Below are 12,157 nucleotides of genomic sequence, written 5' to 3' on the forward strand. Positions count from 1 at the left end.
GCAAATCAGCCCCCTTTTTGCCAGGTATTTGGGTTGCTTTGTACAGCATATCTTAACAGGAGGAATGTGTGCAATATTTATCACCTCAGTTTTGTCTGGCAATGTTATGAAAATGTTAAGTTGCAATATCTTCCTTTCACTTCAAGTTGGAAAAATTGCAGTACGTCTAATTTGGTGGTTTATTTATTTTTTTCTATCCGGTGTATGGGCATATGGTTAGTTAGGGGTTTTTTACATACGCTATGTGCTTTTAGTAATTTCTGAGTTCTGTCACTTTTGTGGTTGCACCAGTTGTACCCATTTGCATGTTCTTTCAATATGAAGACCATGGGGAAGGAGGGCTTCAGGAAAGATTTCCGGGAACCAGAGAACAATTGTAAGTCAACAAATGTGGATACTGCATCAATAACGTTTTTGGTATGGTATGGATTTTATAGCACCTATGTATGTTTGCAGTTATTAAGTTATTGCATAAATGTTTAAGAATGAGCTTTTTTCATCCAAAATTTTGTATGTTTGCAAAGATATTTTTTTAATAAAAATTCAAAACAAATGTTTCAGCACCTCCTAAAATCTTCCAATGCCTTTTATTTCTAGAGCTCTAGTAGCCTGCTAGAAGTGCAGGTTCAGATTTTATTTAGGGTTCATATTTTCCAGAGAAGAAACTCAAACTCCTTACTTCATTCTAGGGGCAAAACCAAATTGCATTTGTTCACCTAAAGAAAATGCAGTATGCCTGCTTGAACAGCAGCTGAGAGTAGCATCTGTCACTTGTAACAGCTCTTGGCTAGCCTCTGGACTTCTGTACATAGTCTTGCATTTTGAATTTGATAAACAGATCAATGTCCTTCTACTTTAAGAAATGTAGCTGCAAGTTCACTGTCTTTATATATAGCTGTAACTGGTTTTAGTGCCTGCCTTTACCACTTTTGGGGGTTTTTTGGTATCCTCTCTCATCCATCTAGATATGGCATATGATACTCAAGACACTGTTGGTCTTTGATCATAGGAGTTGAAAATTGCAGTTGGCCTCTTACCATATTGGATTGGTATCATGCAACGGAGCGATGCAAATTTCACGAAGTAAAATAGCGAAGCTGAGGAGGAAAACCATAGCAGAAGTTCTGTTGGAATAGATCTTTAAATTAAACAAAACCTTATGCTGAAGTCCCTTTAGTTAGATGCTTATTCCCATTCTAACTACCCATAAGAGTTAGAGATTGCGAGGCATACCAAATGTCAGGAGAGGCTGCTGAATAATGATGTTCGCTGCTCTAAGAGTTAATATTGAACCAGCTCCTGTACTACATACAAAAGCAGACTCTTCTAATAGAAGACTATACTGTACAAAGCAAGTACAGAAGTCATGGGTTTACGGTAACATAACTGAGAAAAAGTGGAAATGGCTAAGGCTTAACTTCAAATTCTGTGTTAGATGTGTTGCCTGTGTGGTCAATATTGAGAAAGTATTTTTTCACTGTTGATGCTGTTAACCTTTTTGTCTTCTGGATCCAGGTATTCCTGGTTACTGTTATTCCTATGAAGTTTTCCCTTTGGTTTAGAAATAAGATACTTCTGACTTACTATGTGTAACTGCAGCTAAACTTGGCACTGTACAAAAAAGTTAGGCAGACCAAAATCTCTTTGGCCTTTTTTTCCTCTTGCTACTGTGCACTCTATGATCATATTTTCTGAGAGTGCTTGAGAGCATAAAGTCAATCCCTACTACAACGGTGATACAGCACTAGATAGAATCAAGGAGCAAGCATTAGGCTTCCTAAAACTCATCCACTAAAATTTATATTTTATTTGCAGACTTGCAGAATCAAATAACACAACTGACTTTTAAACAAACTTGTAGCTTGTGTTCGTGGGCCAAATTAATTGAAATCAGTGGACGCATGTATTTGGTAAGGATTCAGGTATACTTCATTCTCGGTATACAGGATACTGGGGAGGTTAACATTAATGTAGAGGATAGGAAACCTGTCTTTTTGGTTCAGGACTTAGCAGGCCTCACTGAGAGAGCTTTAAACTAGATACAAAGGGGGAAGGGGATAAAACCAGGCTTGCTAGGGATGAGGGTGGGGGTGGCATGCCTGTGTTGGAGAAAAGATCAATAGATCAACTGAAGTGCATTTACATCAATGCACGCAGCATGGGCAATAAACAGGAGGAGCTGGAAGCCATTGCACGCCGGGGAAACTAAGATGTGGTTGCCATCACGGAAGCAAGGTGGGATGACTTGCACAACTTGAGCACTGCAATGGATGGCTACAAGCTCTTTAGAAGGGACAGGCAAGGAAGGAGAGGTGGAGGGGTAGCCTTGCATGTTAGAGAGTGTTTTGACTGTCCAGAACTCAACGACTGTAATGATAAGGTAGAGTGCCTGTGGGTAAGGATCAGGGGGAAGGCTAATAAGGTAGATACCCTGATGGGAGTCTGTTATAGACCGCCCAACCAGGATGAGGAGACAGATGAAGTACTCTACAAGCGGTTGGCTGAAGTCTCACAATCTCTAGCCCTTGTTCTCATGGGAGACTTCAACTTACCAGGTATCTGCTGGAAATACAACACAGCAGAGAGAAAGCAGTCTCGGAGGTTCCTGGAGTGTGTGGGAGATAACTTCCTGATGCAGCTGGTAATCGAGCCAACCAGGGGAGGTGTCCCACTGAACCTGCTGTTTACAAACAGAGGCGGCCTCGTGGGTGATGTAATGGTCGGAAGCTGTCTTGGGCTCAGCGACCATGACATGACAGAGTTCTTGATTCTTGGAGAAGTAAGAAAGGGGGTCAGCAAAACCACTACCCCGAACTTCAGAAAGGCAGACTTTGGATTGTTAAGGAGTCTGGTTAACAGAGGCCCTTGGGAGGGAGTCCTGAAGGGCAAAGGAGTCCAGGAGGCTGGATGTTATTAAACAAGGAAGTCTCAAAGGCACAGGAGCAGGCTGTCCCCATGTGCCATAAGTCGAGCAGGCAGGGGAGAAGACCGTCTTGGCTGAATAGTGAGCTTTGGCTGGAACAAAAGAAAAAAAGGAGAGCTTACTGCCTTTGGAAGAAGGGGCAGGTGACTCAGCGGGACTACGAGGATGTTGTGAGGTTATGCAGGGAAAAGATTAGAAAGGGGAAGGCCCAGCTGGAACTTAAACTGGCCGCCACTGTTAAAGATAACAAAAAGTGTTTTTATAAATACGTCAGTGACAAAAGGAGGGCCGGGAAGAATCTCCCTCCTTTGTTGGATGCGGAAGGTAACCTTGCCACAAAAGATAAGGAGAAGGCTGAGGTACTTAATGCTTTCTTTGCCTCAGTCTTTAACAGTCAGACTGGTCATCCTCGGGGTTGTCCGGCCCCTGTGCTGGGAGATGGAGATAGTATGCAGAATGAAGTCCCAGTTGTTGAAGAGGTGGCAGTCACTGACCTGCTCCTCCACCTGGATGTTCACAAGTCCATGGGGCCGGATGGGATCCACCCGAGGATACTGAGGGAGCTGGCAGAGGAGCTCGCCAAGCCACTCTCCATCATTTATCAGCAGTCCTGGTCAACTGGGGAGGTCCCAGATGACTAGAAACTAGCGAATGTGACGCCCCTCTACAAGAAGGGTTGGAAGGACGATACGGGGAACTACAGGCCTGTCAGCCTGACCTCAGTGCCGGGAAAGGTCATGGAGCAGATCATCTTGAATGCCATTATGTGGCACACGTGGGACAACCAGGGGATCGGGCTTAGCCAGCATGGGTTTATGAAAGGGAGGTCCTGCCTCACTAACCTGGTCTCCTTCTATGATAAGGTGACCCGCTTAGTGGATGAGGGGAAGGCTGTGGACATTGTCTACTTGGACTTTAGTAAGGCCTTTGACGCTGTCTCCCACAGCATTCTCCTGGAGAAGCTGGCTGCTCACGGCTTGGACAAGTGCACTCTGCACTGGGTTAAAAACCGGCTGGACGGCCAAGCCCAGGGAGTGGTGGTGAATGGAGTCAAATCCAGTTGGCAGCCAGTCACGAGTGGTGTTCCCCAGGGCTCAGTGTTGGAGCCGGTCCTGTTCAATATCTTCACTGATGATCTGGATGAGGGGATTGAGTGCACCCTCAGTAAGTTTGCAGATGACACCAAGCTGGGTGGGAGTGTCGATCTGCTGGAGGGCAGGAAGGCCCTACAGAGGGACCTGGACAGGCTGGATTGTTGGGCCGGAGCCAACGCTATTAGATTCAAGAAGACTAAGTGCTGGGTCCTGCACTTGTGTCACAACAACCCCGTGAGATGCTACAGGCCTGGGGAGGAGTGGCTGGAGAGCTGCCTGGAGGAAATGATCTGGGGGTGTTGGTTGACGGCCGGCTGAACATGAGCCAGCAGTGTGCTCAGGCGGCCAAGAAGGCCAATGGCATCCTGGCTTGTATCAGGAATAGTGTGCTCAGGCAGGAGCAGGGAAGTGATTGTGCCCTTGTACTTGGCACTGGTGAGGCCGCAGCTCGAGTACTGTGTTCAGGTTCGGGCCCCTCACTACAAGAAGGACATTGAGGTGCTGGAGCGTGTCCAGAGAAGGGCAACAAAGTTGGTGAAGGGTCCGGAGAACAAGTCTTATGAGGAGCAGCTGAGGGAGCTGGGGTTGTTTAGCCTGGAGAAGAGGAGGCTGAGGGGAGACCTTATTGCTCTCTATAACTACCTGAAAGGAGGTTGTAGCGAGGCGGGGGTTGGACTCTTCTCCCTAGTAACAAGCGATAGGACGAGAGGAAATGGCCTCAAGCTGCACCAGGGGAAGTTTAGGTTGGATATTAGGAAAAACTTCTTCACCAGAAGGGTTGTCAAACATTGGAACAGGCTACCCAGGGAGGTGGTTGAGTCTCCATCCCTGGAGGTATTTAAAAGAAGGGTAGGCGTGCTGCTTGAGGATATGGTTTAGTGGTGGACTTGGCAGTGATAGGTTAGTGGTTGGACTCGATGATCTTAAGGGTCTTTTCCAACCTTAATGATTCTATGATTCTATACAACTCTTCATTTATGAACAGGATGCCGTCAAATCACTAAATACAGTCTTTAGTATAACTGAGGTGAATTTCTGTAAGTTTAGTGACCTAATATGAAATTGAAAATATTAGAAATTATAACATGTTAATTTTGAAAGTTGTTTTCAGTGTCCAATAGTGGACTTTTTTTCTCTCTATCTTCACACAACTTCAAGTTTTAATCAGCTTTTTTTCTCTCTTCCAGATTGTGTGATTGAGGGATTTACTTTTGAACTAATCTCATTTAGGAGAGTTAAACTTCAGTGATAGACCTATAACTGAAATATGGGTGTTGGCTGCACAGCTCATCGTTGTCAGTTTTGAAACAGTGTTTCACTTTGTCTTAGTATCCTTCGTATGAGACTCCTAATTAGGTTCAAAATGCATTGGGAAAAGAGAGCAGTGGAGAGGTAATGTTTTTATTAGTTGCTGCATTTTTGAAAGAGCATTTGCAATAAAATGAAAGGGAAAGGACCAGTGAATAGAAGATTTCTGAGAAGTGAACAAGGAAAGAGCAGCAAAAGAGTGTGAGTAATTGTGAAAAGGAATATTGTAGAAAGACAAGTACGGCCTGTGAAGGTATTTCCTGAAGCACAGAAGAATTTAAGTTATGGTTTCATTTCTGTACTGCTGTATGTCATCTTCAGGTATTCCCAATGCTCAAATGCAGTTTGCTTATAAGAATCCAAAATATTTCAGGGTGTGTTCAAAACCAGAATAGTCAGGCATGATTTCCCTGCTCTAATTCTTAGGGTAGCAATACATAATTTGCCAGGTCCACTATGGGTTTTTTTTAACCTTCAGTTATGAAGCAGCAAAATGGAGTTGGCTGATTCATAGCAGTACCTAATTTTTATCTTTGCTTGATGGCCTCACTTTACAGCTTAAAATCTGCTACATAAAACAAGGCTGCTCATACCTAGATGCCCTTTAGCTTTCATCTCAAATAGACCTTTAAAAGTATTTCTACCACAAACCATTCTTTAAAATTCAAGAAGCTCCATTTTACAAAATCAACCTTGGGAAATATAACCACAAAAGAATAAGCTTTTATATGCTGGATTAAATGAAAGCACTTGCCCTTAGGCCTTACTTGAAAACATGCAGGTATGTGATGTAAATGCACAAGCTGTGTTTTTCTCCTCGTAAGTCAAGAAGCTTTAAGAGTATCTGCACAGCCTGTCTCAGGTATGTGAAATTCTATGTGGTCTTAATTTAGAGTGTATGGCTTCCACATCCTGCTTTATTTCTTGTGGTTCATAAGAGGGATGGAAAAGGCTTAGCAGGTTATCCATCTGACTTTCTCACATAGACTTGAGATTCATGGATAATGCTAAGTGCCTCCTCTAGTTTACTTTTTAACCATCAAATAAATTAGCTTCTGTTCTTTGGGGACAGATTTCTCCCATGTAACAAAATTGCTGTAAAGGAAGCTTCTGCTGTCTTAAACTTACCACAAGATTTGAGATACAAGGGTAAAATTAAAGCCTACAGGATTCAGATGTGTACAGAATCTGTTGTGGTTTACAGCAAGCCCTGCTCCTGGTATACTCTTCACAGGCACTCATTTTAAGGAGAAATCTCTACTTTCCAGTGCCTGAACAAGAAAATCCTGCCACAACAGAAGCCCTTACAGAAAACCCAAAGGCTTGGTTGGAAACACATTCAGTACTTTTAATAAGGGGGTGAAAATCAGCATAAATCAATATTCTGCAGGTATGGAGATAGCTGTCTGAAGAAACTGCAAAGATAAAAGATGTATGTGAAAGTATTGTAGATTGCATACCAAATAGTGACTGAGCCTGGGTCCATGATGTAGCGCGCTCTGTAGCTTCATTTTAGATAAAAAAGACAGCCTGATCTTACTCCTACACCTATACCTGTTCCCATGCAGTACATATCATTATTTCTTGCAATTCTCAATGCTGTGTTTCACAGAAATTGGAGACTTTTTAATTTTTTTTACCTGAAATTCATTAACAGCTAAATAATGTTATTACTGAAGGCTAGCTGAGCAATCTCTACCATGTGTAACTGAAGTCACTGTATTGTTGCACATGTGGAGAGATGGGCTGGTGATGCATAATGGTCTGCACAATTAGAGAATGCTTTGGCATAAATCCATCTCATCCATTCTTGAACAGTTGCCCTCTTGAAGGGCTTCTAATGCAGCCGTTCTTTCAAAGGGCAAGAATAGTCAAAGCCTGTCATGTTGCAGAGGACAAGGTGAAGAAAATTGTTTAAGTTACAGCACAAATAAATCCTGCTTTATTTGGTCATTATAGCTGTCTCTCCTGCCTTCTTTCCTAATTTACACAACCTATGAAAGCATTGTTGTTCAAGAGATTCCTCTTAGCACAAGTTATTGATGATAAATTTATTCTTTTAGGTTTACCAAATTCAGTTATTTGAATACAGGTATCAATTTAAACAATCTAAAGTGACTGATAACTTCCCAGCTTGTTTGAAGATTAAGTGTTATGGAAGCTGGATTAAGAACCAAGCAGAGAAAGAAAATGTGATGAAGTGACTGTGGAACATTTATGTATCCAGTAGGTCTTTCAAGCAAGCAGGTAAATGCCTCAAACGCCTACTAGGTAAGTATTTCATATTTATGTTAACATATAACATGAAGAAATTGCAACAAGTAAAAATTCAGTTTGTAAATCTACAAAAATTGTGTAAATAATATTATTAGCCATTGGTGAATTCAAACTGATCCAAATACTCTCAAATATTGCTGTATTAGCATTACAAACTTCAATTTAAGTATTGTAATTTTGTTGCATTGCTAGCAGAAATAATTTCTTAAATATCATCAAACAGCAGAGCAATTAACAAAACCAGTCACGGTGAATTAATTTTAACTGTCTAAGACATACAATCATTTGGTTTTTCTCTGAAAGGCTACATGTTAGAGAAAAAAAAAAGTCTCTTTGTATAGAACTACTCTCAAATTATGCGCCCTGTATGGTTTAATATGAACATTTTTCATGTATCATAAAATTGCTGTATTTTGGAAACTTTCCAAATTTGGTTTGTTTTCCAGTCTCTTTTTACTAAATGACATTTTTTTTAGAGGCAATCAAAAATTACTATGGTTTTAAAATTATTTTTATCCAACATTTGTCTGCCAGTAGCTCGAAAATGGTCTGTTCTGTTATGAAGCTTTCTATAAATGTTTTTCCTTTTCCAGGTTACCTTGTCAGCTGTGTCTGAGGAGAAGGTTAAGGTTGAGTTGAACTATTACTATATTCTGCATGTATGTATCTTCTTCTTGTGTCTTGCTCTTATGGTCTTGAAAGGTGAATTGATTTCCCTATCTGGATATTGCTGAACCAGGTGCTGCATGAGAACTTTGCATTTCCCAAGTTGCTGGTTATAGCTGTTTGTAGCCTGCATAGCAGAGACAACTGCTATTCTACGGAAACTAAAGGATGTTTGAAGTGTTTTTCAAACTCCAATGGGAACTGTAGAGCTGATCATTATTTCACAGCCTGCTGAATATACTTCTCACAGGGTGCTTACTTGAGTGTGCACTTGTACTCAACTAAAACCACTTGCTATTGCTGACAAAAGAACAGATTTTTGAGTAAGATGTGACAATATGGACTGAATCTCTGGAAAAGTTGCAGCACCATATTTGTTCTGAGGACATACTGCGTTCCCATACAGTAGACTACAATGATTGGAATTCTACCGCATACCTTGCCTTTTTTAAGGTGCAAATGAAATTAAACCGTGTACACTATATAGAGGTGTTCGGGACTAGCGAGGTTGCAATCCATGCCATCAGCAATCGGCAGATTGCAGTTCCGTTTGGAATCTGTACAGTGCTTAAACTGCAATTGCACAGCCCATTGGTCTTCTCCCATACCTCCATTCATTTTCTTTACTCGCTATCGTTTGGATTTTGTAGGTGATAAGCTACCTAACCACTCAGTGTTCTTACTAGACTTTGATTTTGGCATTTATTTTGAGAACAGTTTTTAAGGCAAAATTGGGCACATAGTCCCATGGTAGCTAAATGGCCTGAATTTCAGCAGCGCCGAGTGCATGCAGTTTCTACCCTGGTAAACAGGGTTGCCTGCACTTATATCAGCAATGCATTTTTGCAGTATCTCAGCAAATGACAGCCATAGCTCAGCTTCCATCTTTCTACTGCACTTTCTAATGCCCTGACTGTGAAACGTGTGGAGGAGGGGATGGAAAAATCCAATTGTTCTGTGTATGTATTTAAGAAGCTGTCTAGTCTAGTAGTTAATACTGAAGCTAACGAGATGTGATTGTATATCCTGAAGCAAGCCTGTTTGTCCATACATTTGCATCCTTGTTTTAATCATATTGTACGTGGTTTCAGAGGCAAGTGCCAAGAATGTGGAAGAGATGTTGACTGTTGTACACAACGTATAGCATGACTTTATGTAAAGCTATTGCTTTACAGTCCATTACACTTGGTGAAAGTTGCAAAAATAACACGCCAATTCAGTAGATCAAAGTGGAGGCACTAACACAAGGTGGAATTTCATTCCGTGTATGCTTGAGCTGCTGTTTTAACAACACAATGCCATAAATAAGCACTCAGTGATGCAGCATGAGGATTCAGGGAAAGGAGGGTGAGTTGCGGGCAGTAATCTTCCAATGGCATTATCTAAGCTAAGTCTATTTTATAGTCTTTCTACCATCCAGATAACAATGGAAGAAACCAAGTAAGTTGTGAGCCATAGTAATACTGGTCTTATCCAGATCATCCCCCTTATTTTCTTACAGGAGGGAAAAAAGAAAGCACCATATGTCCAGCCTGAGAAGGCGGTTTACAAGACTGCTTGCTATTGCTATAGTATGCTTGGGAGACTGTATTAGGGAGCCATCCTTACAATGAAGATTCAAGAGCGCATCTTCACTGTAATCACCAAGACTTGATCACAGGCCTTACTCTTCAGCCAATGAATGAAATCAGCCTGGACCAACAAGGCCAAAACTGAGGCTATGATCTGGTCAGCGTATATTTAAAAGAATTGTGAGGGAAAACAAAGGACAATGACTAAGGAGCAGGGAGTGACTGAACTCTATTTTAGTTGACTGTTTTCTCACTTTGCCACTACCAATGATGTATGCAGAGAAACAGTAACTGCCTGGAAATGCTTACATCTTAATCACACTGCATACACATAAAATATGGAGTAAATTAATCTGTTAGGAGCAAAAACATAGTGCAGAAATTGCTTGACTGTTCTCATACTGTCTTCCATTGTGATATTTTGCTACTGTGTTTATTGATGCTACCAGCCATCCAGAAAGATTAAGTACTCATATCTCTAAAATAAGCTTTGTTTTTTCCTGCTGCAAACGTGTTTTGGAAGTTTTTGGAAACTTATTGTCTGCATCTGAAATTGGAAGGGTGTACAGGCATGTTTTCTTAATGTATCTTCAGTCAGCACTAAATACTGTGGAGTTTGGCATCATAGCCATTATTTCACTTATACTTGACCTCATTTGAAGAATTTACTTTATGCACCTCTTCTAAACCACAGATTAGGGTAGACAAAGTTATCCTGCCTAACCTTACTCGACTCACATGAAGTTATCCATGTCACTGAGATGATGGTTGAGCCAGATGTCAACATCTGTCTGAAGAACCGTGTTTAAACAGCAGGAGTGATAGAAAAACTGCCATTCACTTCCCTAGCTAAGCCAGTATTTTAACAACTGCTCTTAATCAGTAAGCATGGAGCAGAGCTCAAACTACTAAATGCTGATGTGCTAGTAACATGGTTCTGTGGCTTCCTCTACATCAGCAGGCAGGAGATTCCAGTATAGCAGGTCTACAGAGCACATGAGACAGTGCTGAAGACTCAACATCCACACTATATGTGTTTTTTAATTCTGCTCCAGAATAGCTCTTGTCTGTCCTGTTGGACTGAATACTCATTAATGGCTGGGGCGTATTAGCTGCTTTGTCAGACTGAATCTTCTGTTTCATCTTTATTTGAAAGGAATCCAGTTCATGAGCTCTGAGACTGCTCCGCAGGGCATGCCAAAGCACAGTAAGCAGGGATGATCAGGAGATTTGATCCAGAACAGTACTTCTGGCTCAAGCTAATATAGACTATCTTCTGACCATATGGCTGCAGACATAATGAAGTGTGGTGTTGCCTTGAGAAAGGCTAAGAGGTAGTGCAAAGGATGCAAGGAAGGACAAAGGAGAAGAGGGAAAGTTGTGTTCCTTGCTTGGAGAGGTTGGTAACCTTCACATTACAAGATTAGACTGATTTTAGGCCTATCTGAGACTATGACACAGCCAGTACCCCAGGCAAGGTATTTGCTGGTGTACAGCATATATAAGGTTCAGTTAAGGATCTTTTATGCAGGACTTAAGGTTTGAACTTACTTCAATTTACTATTGAAGTTACTTCTCCAGTAGTTGAGGTTGGTTTTACAGTTGAAAATCTGAAAAGGAGGAGCCCTAAATCAGTAATTCTGTTGTAGATGCTACTTGTAACTCTTGAGATCTTTCATAGTCCCCCTGATGACCATATTCCTTTGGGCATCATAGCTCCAGGAGGACAAAAGAAGTCCATGTACTGTTGAACCAAAGTGGATTTCAACAGGAAAACTGTGGAGAAACTGCTTCTAAGAATGGCTGTTTATTGCCTCCACCATGTCTGGCAGTCCTTTTTCTACGTTTCCTCAGCTAGGATTTCTTTGCTATGATTTCCTACACAACTAGCTAATTTCTAGCTATTAAGTATTATTTAATTTCCAAGTTGCTCTTTAGACTTAGCATGTTACAGGGTATATGATGTGTCTTTCTGTACCTTGAGACAGTAGCAGAACTGCATAATGACCCTTGAAGCGCAGGAACAATTTCAGTTCTTGGCTCTCTGCCTTAAGGGTGCATTGCTCTGCCAATGGAAGCTCTTGGCTTTACAGACCATGTCTTCAGAGCTCCTAAAAGTTAAACCAAGGTTTATGCAACCCTCATCAGGTTCTTCCATGTTCCAATTTTATTTTCTCTATCACTTCAAAGTGTATTACTGAGATTAAAAGATTTGGGTAACTGGTTCTGCAAAAAGAAAATAAAGTAGTTGGCCTGCCTCATTATTTTAAAATAGAATATATATTGGAGCATAGCAAAAGGCAGTTGCAGCGACTAAC

The sequence above is a fragment of the Phalacrocorax aristotelis genome, chromosome 6 (assembly GCF_949628215.1).
Source record: "Phalacrocorax aristotelis chromosome 6, bGulAri2.1, whole genome shotgun sequence".
Taxonomy (NCBI): Eukaryota; Metazoa; Chordata; class Aves; order Suliformes; family Phalacrocoracidae; genus Phalacrocorax; species Phalacrocorax aristotelis.